Source organism: Mus musculus, chromosome 12, assembly GCF_000001635.26.
Source record: "Mus musculus strain C57BL/6J chromosome 12, GRCm38.p6 C57BL/6J".
NCBI lineage: Eukaryota > Metazoa > Chordata > Mammalia > Rodentia > Muridae > Mus > Mus musculus.
The window spans coordinates 22,953,297-22,971,561 of NC_000078.6; the positions used below are offsets into that span (position 1 = coordinate 22,953,297).

An 18,265-nucleotide genomic window follows, 5' to 3' on the forward strand; every position below is an offset into this window, starting at 1 on the left:
GCCCCAGAGCTATTCCGGAGAGTATGCCCTTTCCTGCACATCATCACCTGCAGCTGGTTCCAAGCTCCAAGGATGAATTGGTGGGAATGGGCCTCCCCACCTTCCTGCCCTTTATAAGTGCATTTGTCATTAAACATTTGAACCCTGATCAGAACATTGTCTTGGCTCCATTTCTCTCTCTTCCTCCTAGTTTCCCTTTCTTTAAGTGCCAGCCAGCCACTCAGGTGTACCCCGTCCATGTGAGCCGCCGGACGGCTTGCAAGATTGGTGGGTGACATTAGGCAAGGCATATATTTGGCCCTGAGGGACTGCTTCTGTCCAATATCTAAAACACCTTCTAGCCAACAGCACCTTTCTCCTTGAGGTGAGGTGGGAGCAAAGACAATGTCTGGCCAATCTCAGAGTCTCCAGTGCTCACCCAGGACAGGTGCTCAGTGGGTGCTTCCTGAACATCATTAGACGGTCTGGGGCTCAGTCTACAGGTTCTGTGGCTTTAAGCAGGAGGCCAATGGCCTTGCTGTGTGTGGGCCCACTCAGTGGGGAAAGGCTGGCATGGACTCCTCTCTGACTAAATTCTCGGCTGTTCCATACATTCAAGGACTTTCCCCATGTCTACCACTTATCTGCTTCATCCCCACACTCACTGGAGAGTGAACCATGAACAGGGTGCTTGCGGCAACATGGGAAACTCACAGACCTTGGTTTATTAGATCATTTTAATATGCCAGACCAATAGAAAGGAAGGATGGAGCACACAGGAACACCTGTGTTTGCAGGACAGAGGGCAGATGTCCACAGCCTTGGGCATGCATGTATCTCCTGTGTAATTAGGCAAATGAATACTTAAATACCACAGCACAGCCAGACTTGGGGGTGGGGAGAATCACAGGCCACAGGGGACCATGCTTTAAAGGCAGTCAGAGGCTTTCAATACAGGGGCTGAACCTTCTCACTTTATACAAAACTTATATATTAAAAGAAAGGATACCGCAGTATATACATGCAAACAGCTTTGGTCAGAGCAAATGAACAAGGGAGGTGGAGCCATGCACAGGAAGGGCTTGCCTATCTACTCTCCATCTTCATCCTCACAAAGTCAGCTGGGATCATAGAATAAATCAGCTGGTCTCGGTAAGATATTGAAAAGTCCTGTCTGGTGTCCTTAAGGGCCTCCAGGCCCTCTGTGGGCAGGGAAGGAGCCCTACAGCTGAGAACACTTGAAACCTTGGAAGGAACCAGCCTGGACTGGATGGGGAGGGACATCTATCTGGATCAGACAGAGGAGGGAGCTGCATCCAGCCAGACCAGGTGAGTGTGATGTGCTGTCTGGACCCAGGTCCCTAGAGAGCAGGAGAAATCACGGAGAAAACCACTTTTGCAAGCAAAGCTGAAGATGGCAGGTCAAGCCTGTGTTTCTCACAACTGTGTAAAAGCCCATTCCCCTCAGAACTGGCTAGCACTGCTGGGATCACACTGCAGCAACCGGACAATGGATGGGTCGCTCTTGGCACCTTTGTTGAATTCTTCCAGGGACATTTTGCCTGAGAAATGGAAGAGGGAGACTTAGGATTAGCCAGTGCTCTGGTTAAAGTCTGGAACCCTCTAGAAAATGGATAATGTCCAGTCTCCTCCCTCCCTCTCTCTCTCTCTCTCTCTCTCTCTCTCTCTCTCTCTCACACACACACACACACACACACACACACACACACACATATGGGGACATGTGCCATTTTGAGGCACACAAGTGGTCAGAGGACAACTTGTAAGAGCTGGTTCTCCTTTCAAGGTGTACATCCTGAGGATTGAGCACTAGTCATGAGGTTAGGTTTGGTAATGAACTCTGGGACCTCCAGTAAGCTGATAGCCCCACCTAGAGGCCTGGAGAGCCACCACGATCTGGGGCAACTGGGGAGACAGGACAAATTATGGCTGCAGGTCAAATTACATTTCTGTTACTGTGATAAAAATCCCCTGACTAAAAGCAACTTAAAGGAGGAAGTTTTCTTTGGTTTACTTCTAGGTTACAATTCATCACTTCAGGAAGTCAAGGCTTTAAAACCTCACAGGGCAGAGAGAATAGAGGTGTGAGCACCTGGCTCATAATGATACTCTGCACTTTTTTTTCTGATACTCTTCTTTTCCCTTTATTACACTGTTCAGGCCCCCTTTCTAGAGAATAGTAATGGGATTTCCCACATCAATTAACCAACAACACAACCCCCAACAGGCACGCTCATAGACTGCCATGATCTAGATGGATGGTTCTCAGCCTTCCTAATGCTGTGACCCTTTAATGTAGTTCCTTGTTTTGTAGTGACCCTCAACCATAAGATTATTTTCACTGCTACTTCATAACCGTAATTACACTATTGTTATGAATCTGAATATGACTATTTGTGTTTTCTGTTGGTCTTATGCTACCTCTGGGAAAAGTTCATTTGATCCCCCAAAGGGGTTGGAACCCATAGGTTGAGAACCACTGATTTAGATAATTCTTCATTAAGATTCTTCTGAGCTGAGCAGTGGTGGCACACATCTTTAATCCCAGTACTCAGGAGGCAGACTGGTGGATCTCTGAGTTTAAAGCCAACATGCTCTAAACAGCAAGTTCCAGGACAGCCAGGGCTACACAGAGAAACCTTGTCTCTAAAAAACAAACCAACAAGCAAAAAAAGACTCTCCTTTATGGCTGGTGAGATGGCTCAGCAGTTAAGAGCAGTTGCTGCTTTTTCAGAGGGTCCTGGATAAAGTTCCCAGCATCCATAGGGCGGTTCCCAATCATTTGTAACTCCAGTTCCAGGGCGACCCAGTGCACTTTTCTGGCCTCTAACATATTACACAAACATACATTCAGTTAAACGCTCATGTAGAAAATAAATACTAAATCTAAATTAAAATAAAAATTAAAATAATAAAAAAAAAAGAATTCTGAGGTGATCCTAAACTGAGTCAAGTTGACAGTTAAAACTATCACAGTGCCCCCCTAGTGTAGACTCTTGCCAGCTTCGGGTGTTGAGAGCTATCCACCTTTGCTGTCCTATTCTGGTCCTATTCTGTACCAGTTTCTCTGACAGCCCAGACTTCTCATCTCTTGAGTGCTAGCAAGTGGCCCCTGGCTTACAGGGCAGAGAATGCGCTCAATGGCCTCCATAGTGAGACACATACAATTGGACAAGTGCACAGTGGGAGCACGGTCTACACTCTGAAACTGCTAAAGCTCCTGGCTTTGACAATCAGAAACAATGGCCCTCCATGTTAAGTTTGCCACCAACATAGTGCTACTTCAGCCTCACACCCACACCAGTGGGCTTATCCCCATTTCACAGAGAAGAAAGCCAAACCTGGGAAGTGGGCAAGCCTCAGTATGGTCTGTTGGAACACAAGCCTCCGTGTCAGAGTACACAAGATAGTAAAGAACACTTTAGAAAATGGCTGAAAGGCAGCACCAGGCAAGAGGCTGCATTGCTTTGTGTGCATTGAAAAGCATTTCCTTGGTGTCTGGAAAGCTTTTGCTGTCTACAGTTCCACAGGAGCCTTGAGTCCCGCTGAGCACGGTCCTCAGCTCACCTGCACAGAGCACTGGAGGCTGTTCACTGCTCTTTCCTATGCATTAGCTTACATTCAATCTAAGTGCGACCTGGGGAGCCTTTCACACCTTAATGCTGCATTTCCTGTTGGAACAAAACCCAACCAGTCTTGGCTCTACAAAGCCACAGACTGGCAGAATCAACTCACCATGCAGCTACCTCACCCTTGCTGAGGTCCTGTGAGAAACTCAGCCAAGGCACAGCAGGACCTCTCACCACCTCACCTCCTCCTGAGACCTGCCTTTTTGCATCTGTGGTAGAACCTCAGACTCCTAGTAAGATGAGGCTCAGTGGCTTCTATGTTTGATGAGCCCCATGAGAATCCGCAGTGCCTCACATCCCAGGATGATGGCCTGGTTCAGAATCTCAAGACTCAAAGCCCCTTGATTCAGTGTCTCACCTCTCAGCCACCAGTGTGACCTTCCTCCCCTCTGCATATATACTTGTGGAAATAGTAAAACCACTGTTTCTCTCAACATGTGTGCTAGCTAATTTTATGTCAGCTTGATACAAGTTATAGTTATCAGGAAAGAGGGAGCCTCAGTTGCGAAAATGTCTGTATAAAATGTCTGCCGGAAAACTTGTAGGGCGTTTTCTCTCTCTATCTCTCTCTCCCTCTCTCTCTCTCTCTCTCTCTCTCTCTCTGTGTGTGTGTGTGTTTGTGTGTGTACCTCCCTCCCTCTCTCCCTCCTTTCCCCTGTTTTGTTTTGTTTTGTTTATTGAAACAGGGTTTCTCTATGTAACAGCCCTGACTGTCCTAGAACTCACTTTTTAGACCAGGTTAGCCTTGAGCTCACAGACAGTCTCCTGTCTCCTATGAGCTCCGATTAAAGACATGTGCCACCATGCCTGACCAGAGGGTATTTTCTTAATTAGTAATTGATGGAGGAGGGCCAACCCTGTAGGTGGTACAACCCTGGGCTAGTGATCCTGAGTTCTATAAGAAAGCAGGCTGAGCAAGCCATGGGGAGAAAGCCAGTAAGTAGCAACCCTTTCATGGTCTCTGTATCAGCTCCTGCCTTCAGGTTGCTGCCCTGTTTGAGTCCTGCCCTCACTGCTTTTGATGATGAACAGTTATATGGAAACTGTGAGTGAATAAACCCTTTCCTCCCCAAGTTGCTTGTGGCCATGGTGTGTCATCAGAGCAATGGAAACCCTAACTCAGACAACACGGATGAAGCCTACAGCTCAGAGGGTCTACTGACATGCCCATGGTTATAGAGCCCTAGGAAGGGTGCAGGATGCAGGCTAGGTGTACCTGACCCTGAATTCTAGTCTCCCTCCCTCAATCAGAGCTGAATCAAGTGGGCTGGAAAAGGGCAGGCCTCCACAGGGCAGAGGGTATATCCCAAACACCTCTGTGCCATCAACAGTTTCACAGACTCACCTACTCCCCTCTCCCCACCCCCACCCCCTCTCCCAATCCCCTCTTCCCACCCCACGTGCTCACTCCTACCATGTTTCCTACCTTCATTGTTTGTGTCCATCTGCCTGAAGATCTTGTCTGTTCGATTCTCAGGCATGGACTTGTCCTCGGGCATCTTCATCATGGAGGACACCATCTTGTAGATGGCCTGCAAAGGGGCATCTGTGAGTGTGCTCTGGAGGACGGAGGGTGGGTTATGGTCCTCGCTCTGCTAACCAAGGAGCATGGACAGGGCAGATTCAGGACCCTTCTCTCATCACAACAAGTCTCACAGACAAGGTGCTGGGCAAAGGGAGCCAGGAAAGTTTAAGTGACGTTCAAGAGCACAGGATACAGCTGGGGCGTGGAAGAATGGAGGGCTCCTTGGTTCAGAGTAGAGGGGAGGTTGTGTGACAAAGCATCTGTCTGAAAGGAAAATCTTTGATGGGGAGCTGGGAAATCCTGGAGGGAAGGTCAAAGGGGAAATACATTGATCCCTGCCCAACCATGGGTCCTGAATCTGCAGATTCAACAAACTACAGGTGGGAAATTGTCTAGAAAACGAAACTGGAGGCACACAGTTTCTTGTTATTTCCCAAATGATACAAATTATTATTAACATCTATAGATCTTGTATTAGGCACTGTATATAACTACTTTACTTATTTTATGGATGTATGTAATTATTTATTTGGGGGAGATGATCTCACGTGGAATTCAGAGGACAACTTGTGGAAGCTGGTTCTCTTTTCCTACCATGTGGGTCTTATGGATCGAACCCAGGCTGCCAGGCTTGGTAGCAAGCACCTTTACCCACAGAGTCAGCCCACTGGACCAAATACAGAGATGGTTTAGAGCATGGAGCAGGAAGGATGCAGGGTGCACATAAGCATCGCTCCTGTGAAGAACTGACTGCTGACTCATCCTTTACTGTGTCGTTCTGATTTCTAAAGGAAGCCCTATAGACAGCTAATGTGTGTGTATGTTATACATGTGTGTGCAGATGAACACCCACCCGTGCAGAGGCCAAACAGGAATACTGGTGTTCACAAGGTTCCCTTTTCTCTATCACTGAACCCGGCCGGGGCTTACCATTTTAGCTAGGCTGCCTGCTCAGCAAGCTTCTGGGACTCACGCTTCCCCTAGTTCTAGGGTTTCGGGCATGCTCAGCCACTACTGGCTTTTCCATGGGTGTTGGGATCAGAACTCAGGTCCTCATGATGGGTATCAAGTGTTCTTCAACACTGAGCCATTTTCCCAGTTCTTGCTTTGACAATTCTTAATCACCTATCTGAGCCTCAGATCTCAGAGAGGTTAAAAAAAAAAAAAAAAGACCCGTTTTATAGAATTGTGTGAATAAACCTGATGGATGAGCTCAGCTGGGGCCTGATGTCCAGCAAGCAATCGATAGATGCTTGGCTTTTATTGTTATTCTGTGCAAAGACATGCAGTCCTTTAGTACACCAGGTAGCAAGAGGGCAGAGGAATGACCTGGTGTATGGGGCTGGGGATGGGGGTCCTGGATGCCTGCACTCCCCATGTGCCAGGCCCTGTCAAGTGCAGGTACCTGCACTAACTCCAGCATTTCACTGAAGCTGATGTAGCCATTGCTGTCTAGGTCAGACATGCTGAAGGCCCACTTGACCTTCTGTTCCAGCTTGCCCCGAGAGGTCAGGCTCAGAGCAATGATGAACACTCGGAAGTCGATGGAGACGTCACTGTTGGTGACAAAGGTGTGGAAGACATGTTCAGTGATCTTGGAGGTGTCTCTGTAGGGGAAGAAGTTGGCCTAGATCTTAAAATTGTCCACAGTCAGGTAGCCAGTGGGACAGTCATTGAGGGAGTCCTTCTACCACTCCTGAAGCTCATGGTCAGTGAACTCCCTGTGTTTCCGCAGGTCCTGCAGCACCTCAGGACCCAGCTTGCTGTTCTGCTTGCCTATGGCAGCTGGCAGTGGAGACTAAACCTGCAAGGCCAAGACACAAGGTAAGCTGTGGATACCTGAAACCCCAAGTCTGGCTTCCTATCACATCCTACCACCATGCTGGCTAAGCAATATCCTCTGTATGTCCAGTGCCATCCATTACAGCAGTGGTTCTCAGCCTTCCTAAAGCTGCAACCCCTTAAAACAGTTCCTCATGTTGTGGTGAACTCCCAGCTATAAAGTCATTTTCATTGCTACTTCATAACTGTAATTTTGCTATGGTTATGAATCATAATGTAAATATGTGATATGCAGGAGGGTCTTAGGTGACTCCCTGTGAAAGGGCCATTCGATCCTCAAATGGGTTATGATAACACAGGTTGAGATCTTCTGGGCCAGAAGAACTCAAGACCATGATAGTGCAAGCTCTGACTTTAAGCATTTCTAGGATGGCTCTCCTCAGGAGGTACAAAATGGTTCTATATAACATGGCAAAACCCAGAACACTCTAGGAAAGACAGAAAGAATATCTTTTTATGTCTAAATACAGTCTACTTGGAGCAATCATGCACAATCGTGGTATAAGGGGACAGGGAGAGGCAAGCCTAAATCAGTGGAAGGAAGCTTTGTCAAATGTCCTGTAAGGGTTACACAAGAGGCAGGATCGATACAAACCCCTCAGCTCATCAGCTTGGGGCAAAGGGGTCTCATGGACCCAATCCTGACTCTTCGCTTTGAACAGCTAGTTCTTTTTCTCGTGGGGGACCCGGTGTGTTTGTTTCTTTCCTTGTCACAGATACATTTGCTGATGCTGCATAGTAAATAAATCTTGCCTGTGTAGGTGGATGCTAGTGGTTCACATTCTAGCTAACACAGCTAGGGTAAATTTAGAACTAGGTTGACACCCATCCTGAGTGGACTCTGGGATGAAACTGTGACCCATCCAGCAGGTCCAGTTATTCGAGGATCTCGAGGGGACCTCCTCCTAAGAACCAAATGGGGGGTAGAGAGAGACGAGGGTCTTGTACGAATAACGACACGGAAACCGTTCTGAAGTTGTATCAAGAGCCCAATGTATTGAGAAAGGTCCAAGGTTTAAATGCACAAGCAAAGGGGGAAGTACAGATACTTATCAGTGGGAGGGGTAGGGCAATACAAGCAAAAGGGGAAGTAATTATCAGTGGGAGGGGGGGCAATAGAATTGCACATTCTTAGGCAGTTACACAGGGAAGCAGGAACTTGGTGGTGTCAGGGTGTGGTCAGGAGAGCGGTGATGACCCACGGCTGGAACATCCTGTAGTTCTCGGAATCCATGTGTCGGTGGCCCGCTTTTGACCCTCTTTTCTTCTCGGGGGGGGGGGGGGGGGGGGAGAGGCCCAATTCAGAGATCAGGACAATAGCGTTGCCTTAATGGCTCCCAACAAAACTGGAGAACAGGAACATGGCTTTGGCCCTTCAAAGTTCAACTTTTTTTGTCAGCAACCCTAATTTTATAAATGACGTTTAAAAACCCCATTCTTACGCAGATTTCTGGATTAATCTGGGTAAGTAGGGTTTCATGTGGACCCAGGTATAAAAGCTTTAAAGCATGTTGATAGGGGGTTTAGAGACCCCCCCAAGACCTCCTTGTCCCCCTCCATACAATACTGGGAGAAGTTACCAGCACATGCCATGATGTTTTTAACCCTAGAAGAGACACCTGGGAAACTTATGGGAGGCCCCACTCTTTATTATGCCTATGAGATATTGTTCTGCCAGAGAGATCTAGAATTGGCATCAATCGGTTGGTGAATGTTGATGTGAATGTTAACAGTTGAAACAGCCCCCATGGAAATTCAGGACTGTGCTTCCTTGGCCAGCACACTGCACTGCAGTCTCCCACAAGGCCCAAGTGTGAGATCCTGCAGTGAATGGCCACTGGACATTAATGCTCGTTCACTTCCCTACCTCAGCTTTGGTTTCTTTCTTTCACAGTAACACACCTGCATAGCTCAGTTATTTTTGAAATGTGAAGAAGAACTAGTGTGGGTGAGTCTCCTCTACCCAAGTCCCAAAGGAAACCACTCTGAACTGCTCAGAGGCTTATGAATTCTAAGCACTAGGTGCTAGGTCCTGTTAAGGAAGATGAGACATGCACTCAGTATTACCTGCTACCTCCCCTGTCTTCTTCACATCTTTCCCAGGCTGTTAGCATTCTATGTACATATTTTAATTACTTATCTACAGGACTGGGAGATATTTAAAGTTCCTTGTCCAACACAGACATATGGCAGCTTGATATTGCCTTTCAAAGCACACATTTACTTATCTAAACATGTCTTCCCCTGTACAAACAACCAACTCAAATGTCCACAGTATCTTGATCAGAAATAATCATCAATTCAGGTAGCCGGGTGCCACACATCTGTAATTCCATAACCGGAGGGTAGAGGCAGGATTATCAGGAGTTCAAGGTTATCTATGACTATATAGAAAGTTCATGGCCAGCCTGAGCTACATGAGACCTTGTCTAACAAAGTTCTATTAAAAGAGAGAGAACAGGAAGGCCAATAGTGGTGCATGCCTTTAACCCCAGCATTCAGTGACAGTGAAGACAGATAGGAGTTCAAGGAAGGCTACCCTGGGCTACAGAGCAAGTTCTAGGATAGCCAGGACTACACAGAGAACTGTCTGTCTCTCAAAGACATATACACAAACACACACACAAACATACACACGGGCAGGTGGAGAGAGAGAGAGATAGAGAGAGAGAGAGAGAGAGAGAGAGAGAGAGAGAAACTGAGAAACAGAGACAGAGAGAGACAGAGAGATATACAAATGGAAGATTATGCACAAGGGCATGTGGTGATTGATGCCATCTGTGAGAAGAAGTCCGATGGGTTTGTGAGTGGAGGCCTCCTGTGGAAGAACTTACTGGAAAGGTAAAGTTGACTGAAGTGGGGAATTGGCTAAATGGACAGGTACCTTGTAGGCCCTTTTGTCGTGTTTTCCTTTGTAATTTTATTTGTTTATTTGTTTTCTGAGATAGGGTATCATGTAGCTAGAAAGGAGCGAAGACACTACGGTCTTCTCAAAGCAGTTTATTCAGAAACCTTTCAACATGCATGCATGAATCTCTCTCCAGGAATAGTATCTTGTGTATCTCTCTGCCCCCAATCGCAATCCCTTATATAACCCCTCAACCACACCCCATCAGCCCAGTCCATGTAACAGCAGTCCATTGGCCAGAATCATAACTCGTCATATGGTCCGATCTTGCATCATGGTGCACCTGCGCAGTTCTCACGATGGTCATGGCTTATTTTCAGGTGTATGAGGAAGTCGGGTGCAAGTCATAAGTCTTGGTGCAGTCCCGGGCGACATCTTGGGACTGCTGCCACACCCACTCCCCACATCTCCCCCTTCTGTACCTATTGGCAGACAGAATGTCTGTCTTAGGTTGCACCCTGCGGCAATGCCCCTTACCCATCATCGGGAGACAAACAGCATTGGTTTGATACCTGTCTTAGGTTGGTGACACGCCCAGGGCGTCTTACCCATCATTGACTACTTCTCTAGTATGCCAAGCCACACATGAGGAGATTGTCCTGTTTTCACTGCCACAAAAGCCTGTATCATCAAGGCTAGGGCTCCGCACTGACGACTCTGCATGCAAGTGCACCAGAAGGCTAGGATGCTGATTAATATCAGACACAGGGCAAGTCCATCAATTCTGGCTCACTCTTTCAAGCAGTAGACAGCGGTCAGCAATTCAAAGCTTCTGCAACATCAACGGTTAAATTATTCACAGCCGCGGCAGTTTGTAAGGGATATGGCCGCACCGGTGGCTGTGGTGGCAGAGATTGCTACAGCAGTGACAATGGCTGCAGCAATACCAAAAATCCCTCTTAGGTCCAAACAAAGTCATAGCAGAAGGAGCCTGAAAGGGCCAAGGTACAAAGCGAGGCATCCTAGTCACAACAGCTAAATGATATTCAGATGCATTCCAGCACATACTATCATAACAAATATCACTACTACAATTAACAACATTATTCTCATAACTACCATTATAAACAATAAACACAAAAAGAGGCCATATACAAACAGGTGTAGCCTGAAAAGAAACATTCCTCCCTCCAGCAAATTGGAATACAGAAGTTTTAAACATATTTGAACCATTCCAATAAAAACTTGCATTGCCCCAGGCCCCTCCCACCACCATGCTTAAGGGAGAAAGATCAGTGCAACTACCTTGCTTCTACCACAGTTTAGTGTCCTCTTTTCTTATCACCTATAGCCTGGGCTTCAACCACAAGTCAGCCAACCGCTCCCTTGCTCACTGGACATTGAGCTTGACAGGGTGGCCAGTTCTGGCTGGAAGTACCCCCAGAAGCTAGCTACATCCAGCTCTGAACAGGAGCACACAATACCAACTTCTCCAGCCACAGAGAGTCTGCCCTAAGAGGACAAATGTGACTGCTGGTGGCTGAGGGGGTCACCACAGTCCTAGGATAAGCATACAGATGAGCTGTTCTCCATGGAGCCCACTACCCAGGGCTCTAATTCACACCCCAACATAGAGTAAGACCATATCATGACTCTTTGGGAAAGGATAGAAATGCCCTGGTTTTATTGTAGGTAATTCATTTTGGAAACTCAATTAACAAAACACATGTAAAGTTGAAGCCACCCTGGGAACACGGAGGTGTAGGTAAGAATAGGGCAGCCAACAGTGGGAGGGTGGTATACCTGGTGATGTTTGGTCCAAAGAATCCCTTAGTGGAGCAGGACAAGAGGTGCAAAAAGAGATGTCTGGGGACAATCCAGGTATACTGATGGAGAAGGAAGGGAGGAAGGAGGGGAGGAGAAAGGAAGGAAAGAAGGAGGGAAGGAAGGAAGAAATGAGGGAGAGGGAAAAGGAGGGCATGGGAGGGAGAAGGGAACTGGAGTACCTAGAGGAAGGGACAATGAGCTGAGCCAGGAGGTGACTACTAGGATGTTACTGTCAGAGGCAGGCCCTCAGGAGGCCCTCAGGCAGGAGACAAAACTGTGAAACAATGTGAACAGGAGACCCCAGAAAAGAGGGCAGAGTTTGGGGTAGTAGCAGGTAAAAGGTAGAGAAGCCAGGTTGGACCAAAATGGGAGGTGTGGGGTCCCCTGCTCAAATACTAGTATTGGGGAGAAAAGACCTAGACCCGGTGAAGCCATGTAGCTCCAAGGCCCTCACCACTGAACCATTCACACAGGGAAACTTACAATGTGTCTCTGGCCTGGAGTTCACTTAGAAATGTCACCCATCAGATACATCTTGCTAACCAGAGAACTGACCATCAGAGAGCTGCAGAACCTCTCCTAAGTGAGCCAGGACCTGACTCCAGGATACCCTGCTATGGGATTGTGCAGGTATGACAGTCCAAGAGAGTGCAATGTGGAAACAGCTGCATTGCCACCAAAGCCAGCCCTGTGCTTGTGGCTCCTCTTCATGATCAACAGCCCTGCACCCCATAGCCTTGCCACAGACCCTTGGTTTCCAGCTCACGCACGAAGCATCCACTCACCTCACTGAACACACATCACTGCTGTGTCTGTGATTTATCATCTAACAGATGCTACTGAAATGCCAAACTCCTTGTACCTGCTCTGCAGATATCTGCTGAGAGGAGGCTGCAGTGCAGACAGCCTTGGAGGTGTTGGAGGAAAGGCTTCGTTTCCCTTATTTCTCATTCCCTTCCCAATGGCTTGAAGATCTGCTCCTTACCAAATATTTCAGAGGTAGGAGCTCTAGAACACAGGGCTGTGCCTCTGCCCAGCCTTTGCCTCCTCCCTGGTAACAGGCTGCTAATTAGAATTCATGCTTTGCATTGGTTTTGGACATTCTTGCTGTTGTGGTTATAGTACACACACACACACACACACACACACACACACACACACACACACACACACACACACAGATGGCCTTGTTCCCAGGATGTACTAATACTAATTTGGAGGCAGGAAGAACGTTGACATAGCTAGCCTCCAAGCAGATCCCAAGTGACCCTCTGTGGATGCAAAAAACAAGGCGTAAGAATCAGGAGGATGAAGACCACTCAGGAGCCTTCAATCCATGTTTCAGGGCTATCCCTGAGGCGTTGAGGGTTCATGGGATGTAGAAAAGGGAAAAGGAAGGGTCTGAGCCTCGGGACCTGGTTCTGAGGAGCAATGGCTTGAAGATCTGCTCCTGCATGCAATGTCATTCAAAGAAAGGGTGGTGACAATGGGAATGTGTCTGGCCATCTTAAGCACCTGGGACCAATGGCACAAGCAGTATGAGATAAGGAGGAAGAGAGGGTAGGATTGACCCTTTTCTGAAACTCCAGTAAAGAAGGGCTCTATGTAAAGAAGCCTTAGTCCTGGAGGGACTCCATGGAGCATAGTACTACTGCCCTGCCATGTTCCACTACACCCAGATGGGAAAACACACCTTTACAATGCTAAGTGCTGCTGAGACTCTTCAATATCCAATAGCTAGCCCTGAGCCACAGGAACTCTCAGCCACTGCAGTCAGTGACAGTGACCCCTATTCCCCTCCAAAGGGGACAAGGATTCAGTACAGACACTTGGGACAGAGGACCAACCGTCATATAGCAAGCTAGCCAAATAATCCTCCAAGTAGGACAAGAAAGCAGACTTCCAGCAGTAGAAAGCCCCCCACCCCAACCTTAGCCTCTTTCTTGACAGATACACCCCATCACCTGGGAGAGTGGATCACCAGAGAAGCCCTTACTTGAGCAGGCAGTCAGGACCTGCTCCAGTGTTTTCCAGTCTCTTGGGTTCTTGAAGTATAGATGCTTGAGTCATGCTGGATTGTGGTCCCTACTCTCGAGCGCGCGGCACTACAAATGCACATTCCTAGGCAGGACAACTAGGTGCTCTGGCCAAGAAGATGGAATTTAGAGTAAAAACTGAAGGCCCAGAGGGGATTTTGGAAGATGACAGAGCCTCCAGTGAGTGGTAAGCCATCTCACATGGCTCAGCTAGTGAAGGAAAATGAGATTTTGTAACTTGTGATTCATGTAAAAGAGTTGTCTAGGAGCCCAGATGCCAGGGCAGGGCTCTTGACTGTAGAGATGAAAAAGAATGCAAGGACACAGACAAGGCTATCTTGTCTGAGTTGACACCATCTGGCCGGAACCTCCCCTCTGTCTACTGCCCCTTGGCGCCTGGGTAAAGTCATACATCAACTGGTTGCTATGTGAACAAAGATAAGCCCCCAGCCCACAGGAACAAGGTCATGATGTCCTTTGGCTGACATGTAATCTTACTGTTAATGTTTGAATGAGCCAAGCCCATACCTTTGTTGAAATTCCTCGCACCCCTATCCCTTTTTCTTTCATAAAAACCCCTAGCTCTGGAGACTCGGAGTCGACTCCCCTGCCTTCTGTGTGAGGTACGTGTCAGCCCAGAGCTCTACCAATAAAGCCTCGTGTGTATTGCAACAAGATTCTTGCGTGTTCGTGGGTGCACCCTATCCCTGGATTAGAGTGGGGGTCCCCATATCGGGGGTCCTACCCTAGGAGTTAGCAGAAAGAGTTCAATTGAGAAATAAAAGACCTAGGTTAGAGCTGGGCTCTGTCCTTTGGGTTTTGATCTATCCTGGGCCCCTTCCCTGCTATCATCCTCAGAGGCAATGAGTTTCCAAGGTGTGTTTAGCTGGTACCCAAAGAAGATCCTGGCCAATAAAGTGGCTGTCAAAGCCATGATCTCTTAATGCTCACATTCATGAACCTGCATGAATACTGGCGACCTCACAGATGCTTCCTGGGACTCGCCCGTAGATGCCTAACAGAGACCTGGATAAAACATTTAATATGAGAGAACTCATTTTAACTCTCCTGGAGGCACTGAGACAGCAGCAAAGATGTGTTACAGGTTCAGTAGTACACACCCCTTTAATCCTCTGTCATTCATTAAGCAACCGAGCCAGCCTTAGTGATGTTTAGCTGTCTGGGAAAACACCTGGCAAAAAAAGAATGCTTATGCAGGGACAGAAAAATCACTGTGCCTGCTCAACTGAAGAAAAATACCTACCTAGCTCCAGCCATCAGACTAATCCAGGCTTCATTGATCAGACAACCCTACTTTCATCTTTTTAGGAAGGAGGAATGAGGGTCTCTTGGTTTCACATGGCCACCTCTCACTTCAAATTCTAGCAGGGCTTAGATCTGACAGACAACAGCCTTGGAGCATCAAGGACATGTGACTTCACAGTAATGGGAATTGGGGGAGGGAGATAACAGCCCCTACCCCTTCTCCCAGGGTCTGTTATGCTCTTCTTGTCCTTAACACACTGAATTGTAAAATAAAGAAAGACCAAACAAGTAGCTGGTGAGCTCTGTGAAAATATTTAACCAGAGCTTGGTACTGCGAGTAAAAAGCTTTGCTAACAGCACAGATGTGCTGTTGCTGGGAAAGGACCTTGGGAGCGCCAATGTCCCATTAACCACAGCTCAGTGCTAGCTAGGAACATGCATGGTACAGTTCATCCCACCACGCAGCAATCTCATCAGTCAGACTGCCAACCTCAAGGACTGCTAGACATAGACCCTGGGAAGAAGGTGGTGGGAGACGTGGGTACCAAATCCCTATGAAGTCCTGGACTCAGGAGAGACTGGGTGCATCCTCTGTGAAGTTGAACTTCAACAGACCATCTGGACTTGGCTGATGGAGAGCCTGTTCCATGTCAGGTGGAACAGAAGGTGGCAGGGGGAAATCAGCCTCAACTGTGCTCTTCCTTACAGTGACCAGCAGAATATTGTTCCTCATCCTCCTCATCCTCGTCTTCCTTGTCCTTGTCCTCGTCCTTGTCATCCCCCTCATCATCCTCCATCCGCTGTAGGTGAAACTCAAACAGCCTTAGCCTCCATTTCAGTGCAGCCCTCTGCATAATGGCCATCAGCTGCAGGAGATGCACCTGGAGCCACACAAGCTGCACTGAGTCTGCACGGACACTAGAGGGCGCAGGCTGGCAGATTCCCTAGCTTTCTCCAGACACCCCTTTCAATCTCTAAACTAGGCAAGAAAGCATAGTAGGTCTAAACCAGAGCTTCTCAATGGGTGGGTCCTAATTCCTTGGGGACTGCAGGACGCTTCATAGGGGTTGCCTAAAACTATCAGAAAGCACATATCTATATTATGATTTGTAACGATAACAAAAATTACAGTTATGAAGTAGCAATAAAAACAATTTTTTGGTTGGGGTGACCATGACATGAGGAACTGTATTAAAGGGTCACAGCATTAGAAGTTTGAGAACCACTGGTCCAAACTAAGTAAGTCCTTAAGGTAAAATACACAGTTATTGGGCCCGCTTGGTATAAAAAGTTAAATCCAACAGGCTGTGGACATTGTTCACCCCGTTTTTCTTTCCTCTTTCCATGTGGTTGTAGAAAACTCTCATATTATATATGAATGTCATCCTATTTCTTGTACAGTGCTGTGCAGTACCAAGGACTCTGGAGCTGATGCCACCCCACTGGGATCCTATTCACAGCCATTACCATCCTATGGCATCCGATGATCACTTTACTCATTGATACCATGAGTGAGAGATAATGTGTTCCCATCCCACAGTCCTCCTCAGGTCCACAGACATAGGCTGCAGGGCTACTCTGGACCTCTCTGGAGAAGCCAGCCTGACACCAGCCAGGGAGGCCGAAGGCTACAGTGAGAGATGTACCCTCCTCTTCTGAGTGGGACAACACACAGCCACCCAGTGAGATCTATGGGAGGGAGGATAGGGGATTACTGGGTACCAGCATGCAACCTCAGCCTGCCATCTGAGCCACAGTCCCATGTCAAGGCACTGTCACTGCAAATCCTTCCTGACTCCCAAGCCATACGACAAGAGCTCAATCTCCCAACTCCCCAGAGCATCAATGACTTTTGTTTTGTTTTGTTTTTTGGGGTTTTTTTCCTGTTTTTGTTTTTTTGTTGTTTTTAAATAATAATAAAAAAAGGCATCAGAGCCATTGAAATAACTCCCTGGGAAAAGGCACCAGGCACCAAGCCTGATGACTTGAGTTTAAGCCTGAGAACTCACGTGGTAGGAGGAGAGAACTGAATCCCAAAGGTTGTGTCCTCTGACCTACATGAGCTGGGACACTTGCCCATCACACACAAACTAATCCATATGCATAAAACTTAAGCAACAAGGTAAAAGTGCAATGTAAAAGGAGAAAGAGGGGCAGCTGGCAAGGCTGCACGGAAAGGCCCACCCTGTACTGCCAGACCTCTCTCCCTCTGCTCTTTCCCAAGCCCGAGAGGCCCCACAAGAGTTGGGGATCCAGAGGAGGTGGAGAAAAGAAGAGGAAATCCCCAAGAACTTTTTTTCTTAACAGAAACTGCTACTGTAACAGGAAGGGAGCCATGTGGGTGACTCTCCTCACTAAGCTAGGCTGTTCTGGGTCACACCCACTCCAGTCACCCAGGAAGCTCCTACTCACACCCTGCAGCCTGTTCAGACACAAACATCCCACGACTCCTTGGGGGTGGATTTCCCAGACTCCATGGTCACTCTCTCCAACATCCCGAATGGCATTTCTGACCTTCTGTTAAGACTGACACTTTTGGGACATCATTACTGCGCTTTTCCTCTCTTTGGACCCTGGTAAGTCTGTTTCAGTCCCAGGGTCTCTGCATCTGCAGATCCTCCACCTCTCTGCCCTTCTTGCTGTCTGTTTCAGACAGGGTCAGTCCTTGGGTATATGTGCTTTCTCTTGGAAGAGGCCACTAGGATTAGCATCAATTCTCATCTACCTTCAGATTCTGGTCCTGCTTTGTTCAGAGCACTTCCTCGGATCAGACACTGAACTCCCTTTTCCTGTGTGTGTTACACGTTATATTAGTTAGAGTTTTACTGTTGTGAACAGATACCATGACCAACCATGGCAACTCTTACAAAGGACAACATTTCATTGGGGCTGGCTTACAGGTTCAGAGGTTCAGTCCATTATCATCAAGGAGGGAACATGGCATCATCCAGGCAGGCATGGCGCAGGAGGAACTGAGAGTTCTACGTCTTCATCTGAAAGCTGCTAGCAGAATACTGACTTCCAGGCAGCTAGGATGAGGGTTTTAAAGCCCACACCCACAGTGACATGCCTATTCCTACAAGGCCACACTTACTCCAAAAGTACCACACCTTTTAATAGTGCCAATCCCTGAGCCGAGCATATACAAAAAAAACATCACACACACCCTTATGCACACACACACACACACACACACAAACCCACCCTCATGCACACACACATGCACCCTTATACACATACACACAGGCATGCTTTCCCATGCAGGATATAGAGGTCGACATGTGAATGTTTT

At 47.6% G+C, this 18,265-nt stretch overlaps 1 long non-coding RNA gene across 1 annotated transcript in view; it reads right to left on the bottom strand.

The window, feature by feature from the left end:
- Nucleotides 1–700: 700 nt before the first annotated feature.
- The window catches only part of 2410018L13Rik (RIKEN cDNA 2410018L13 gene), a 56,247-nt gene continuing 38,682 nt past the window's right edge, over nt 701–18,265 (bottom strand). The window contains exons 3-4 of the long non-coding RNA NR_015504.2: nt 5,056–5,161; nt 701–1,541 (exon numbers count right to left, since the gene is read on the bottom strand). This is a non-coding gene — a long non-coding RNA (RIKEN cDNA 2410018L13 gene). The remainder of the gene's footprint in view (nt 1,542–5,055; nt 5,162–18,265) is intronic.